Genomic DNA, 3,852 nt, shown 5'->3' with positions numbered 1-3,852 from the left:
TTCAGTTGTTTTAGCCTGTTTTGGGCGGGCTGATTCAAGTCAAGTATGAAATGTTCATTGCACAATGATTGCATCAGGTACATTATATGTCAAATAACATGAATTAGACATGCGATGTAATCAATGATTCGTCATTCATAATTGTCTGAGAGACTTTCATTAATGTCAAAATACAATTGGTTGGACCTTCCCGACAAACATCCTCGTATTTCTTCTGCAGGTTGTAATCTTCCCTACCAACCTCTGCTTGGAGAGCACAGATCGTTCACGTCAAGCCGCCGCCGGACGCCTTCATCCTCCGAGACAACCGATGTCCCCCGGTGCTGAGACATCCGTTCCCGGTCCCGATAGAGCTGTGGGAAGGGGCCAGGAAGTGAGCCTGCGCAGTGTGCCTGGTTTGTACACCGTTTTTTTTTATTGAAACCGATAATTTATCTGTAATTTTCTTTATAGAAAATGATTATTTTTCTGTTATTGTTTCATATGAAACGATTATTTTTCTGTTATTAGTCTATATAGAAAATGATAACTTTACTGTTATTGTTGTATTCAAAACGATTATTTTTATTATTTTAAGAGAAAACGTTTTTAATTTTCTAAGAGAAAACGATTATTTTTCTGTTATTATTTTATACAAAACGACCCCTGAAGATTCCCTGACTTTTTCTCTGAAGACTACGATAAACGATTGGTAGAGACATGTGGCCAACTGAGGAAATTGGGTGCTGTTTTAATTCTCTAGAGGTTCCAAAGTTGTTGTTTTTTCGACGGCGTTGACGCGTTGAAGTCGTGACAATGGTAGTTAATGTGATGGCCGGGATGGAGCTATTATTACTCCGTGAAGGAGGTCAGGACCTCCGGACGAAGTGTTGTGAAGAGCTGATTTTTCGTGTTCGCAGTCAAAACACTGGGTTCTCTTTGTGTAATCGGCACGCAATTTTATACGCCGTCTGCGGGCATGCCCGTGTTGATGCACGAATGTGTATTTTTGCCGTTGCTGCTTTCGCGGTCAATGTAATATTGCAGACGCACCCCTACAATTACGAGGCGAATTGGAATGGTCCAGTAAAACGCGTTGTTTGGAATAGCAGTGGGGGGGTGGAACTTCATGCAGATACGGGGTGATTTTGATAAGTGGTTCCAGATGTTTTTGCCCATGGTTAAGAGATGGCAAGTTTTTTGGAAGATGTTCGCAGCCAAAACGCATTCCTCCGTACGTCGCATTTCTGTGTAATTTCGCATGTGATGTTGCATAATGTCCGGGATGATGCACGTCTTTTTATTTTTACCGTAGCTGTTTTGATATTGGAGTAAATGCATATTTTAGAAACATCCCTACTTTTACAATCCTGTGGAATAGGCCGTAGGTTTAGGCAGTTGTCTGGTAGCAGAGGTTCTCCAAGCAGATATCCCGGGTATCTGACCGGCGGAAGTAACACTCGCGGTGCTAGCCGCGACTGTTGCTGGAATTTGGTCTGTCCCAGTCGCGCTTAATAAGTAACAGGCACGGTAAGACGGTGTCTTCGTTAATAGTGACACGACCATGATAGTCCGATCTTTATGTGAATGCAATGATTGTGTGTGTGTAATCAAAATGAACTTCAAACTTACTTGAAGCACAGTATCTTTACACGCCCTGGGAGCAGGAATGGATTTAGGTCTTTTATGTTATATGCTTGTGACGCGCCCTCATTGTATTAACCGTTGCCTAATTATAATGTCTGCACAGTAGGTCTGGCGTTGACCCTTGGGATTGTTTTTGTTGAAATATATAAATCTTCACGGAGGATTGTCACCTATGGCTTCTTGTTCTATTTTGTATGCGTAGGTTTTGCTACTTTGTTGTTTGTTTTTATTCAGTGGTGATCCTAGTGAGTTTATGTGTGAGAACAGTTGTCCATTTTGACAGCATGGGCCGTGTGAGTTTGTCTGTACTGTACATGTATAGGTTGACCCAACCTATGTTCTGGGTCAATGTCGACGTCGCCAGTGGTTGCATTTGGTTGTCAGGTTGAAACTGTTCAAGGGGCACATGTCTTCTTCTTTTTCAGTGTACATGCAGCGACCCTCGGCCAAGAATGATCATAACGGGGCACAGTACGGCCAACGGGCACCGTCTCTTCCCGGCGTTCCTGATCCGGGGAAGCTGACCACTGATGGACCTGACACGTCAGCCACCCATCCATCTGGCCCGGGATGTACGTCCCCGGGCACTTTCTCTTCTTCCCTTGCATTAGGGAGCAGACACCGCCCGAGACCGACGTGACGGCAGTTCCCGGCACAGCCGATGCGACGAGGCTGACCTGAACGTGCTCTTCGATGTCCAGTATAGGGACGCAAAAGACAATAGAGTCTGGATGATCGATACCAAATGTTATAATGTCTGAAGACATTAGCCAGAGGACCACCCCTGACCAAATTGTTTGATTGTCTGGATCCATCATATGTCCTAGTACAAGGACAGTGACAACAAAACATTTGAGCATAAAGAACGACAGTCATTGTAACAACAACTAGTTCAATTGTATCGTCAATTATTTTATTACGTTTGGCTTCTCCAGTAGCCAGGCTTTGAGACTGGAGAATGATACAGTCTATATTGTAATCGAAACTGATTGCTGTTATTCAGTACATCCAGTTATCAAACTAACGAGTACAACGGCCATATAAGATTTGTCCAATGATTCACTGCTATATAATAATATCTTAAATACAAGGGAGGCATGTATGGTATTTATAGCAGGACATCTGCATAGTTTTTGTACAATATCCAATGATCATGTGCAACAGGAGTTCCCTGGCTCTACAGCTGTAATAGATGACCTAGTACAGGTGTCTCCCACTGCAAGGTCAGAGGTCAAGTCTAAAAGTCTTGACCAAAGCAAGTCTCTGTGTCATTCCTCAGTTTGTCACTTCTTAGAGTTGGGTCCTAGGTCAGACAAAAAAGGACTATTCTGTTATGAATGTTAGACAGGACAGGTTTCAGGATGCTTAATATTCAGATGGACAAAATCACATCCCCCAACTTCATCTCATCAATTGAACGTACTAACCCTGTACTTGAGGACAATCTGTCGTCCCTAGCTTCGGCCTCCGACAAGATCCACAAGACCACCCCACTAATACCAAATCTCCATGCCATTTATCCCACCTACTGACCCTGTACTTGAGGACAATCTGTCGTCCCTAGCTTCGGCCTCCGACAAGATCCACAAGACCACTCCACTAATACCAAAGCCTCATCATCTCATCATACCAAAAAAAAAAAAACCTTAGGTCCGCCATGTTTCCTTCCCGTCATGCTAAGAAAATTACATTGAACTTCAATTGCAAGTGCTAAACACAATCAGCGTATATTACGCCAAACGCCATCGCCTCTATACACTCCTGCCAAAATGAACACACAACCAGGTAGGCTTTCAGTTACTGCTCTTTCCAAACATACCGCTAGGCGTCGTCCTTACACTGTGGTCCGGTGACAGGTCCCACAATGCACTTCACTCAACTTTGGCCTGCCCCATTGCATGACGGGAAACAAAATGGCGGCGCCCATAAAATCGAGGTAACGTAGAACAGGTTCCGCTATCGCGAACCTGTAATTTTACAAACAAATCGTATTTACCAGTACCAGATTGACCCGAATACAAGCTACAAAGAAACTTACCAACACCGACGTCATGATCGATGCCGCTGATGTTCCTTTTGAGTGAATAAAGCGCACAAAATCCCCAAAACAATGTCTGCAAACTGCAAAACTCCGATACAACTCCAAAACAATGATTTCAAAAATGGCGGTTATGCTACTGACTGCGCATGTCCGGTAGCCTCGTTTTGGATACAAACATGGCGGCG

General features: G+C 43.7%; 1 protein-coding gene across 2 annotated transcripts in view; it reads left to right on the top strand.

Moving 5' to 3' along the window:
- The window catches only part of LOC109472661 (intraflagellar transport protein 46 homolog), a 16,070-nt gene that overhangs the window by 6,136 nt on the left and 6,082 nt on the right, over positions 1-3,852 (top strand). The window lies entirely within an intron of this gene.

The sequence above is a fragment of the Branchiostoma belcheri genome, unplaced genomic scaffold, assembly GCF_001625305.1.
Source record: "Branchiostoma belcheri isolate BF01 breed outbred unplaced genomic scaffold, Haploidv18h27 scaffold28, whole genome shotgun sequence".
In the NCBI taxonomy this organism is placed as follows: domain Eukaryota; kingdom Metazoa; phylum Chordata; class Leptocardii; order Amphioxiformes; family Branchiostomatidae; genus Branchiostoma; species Branchiostoma belcheri.
Note: the sequence above shows the minus strand (reverse complement) of the source record. Positions and strands in the feature narration are given on the sequence as shown.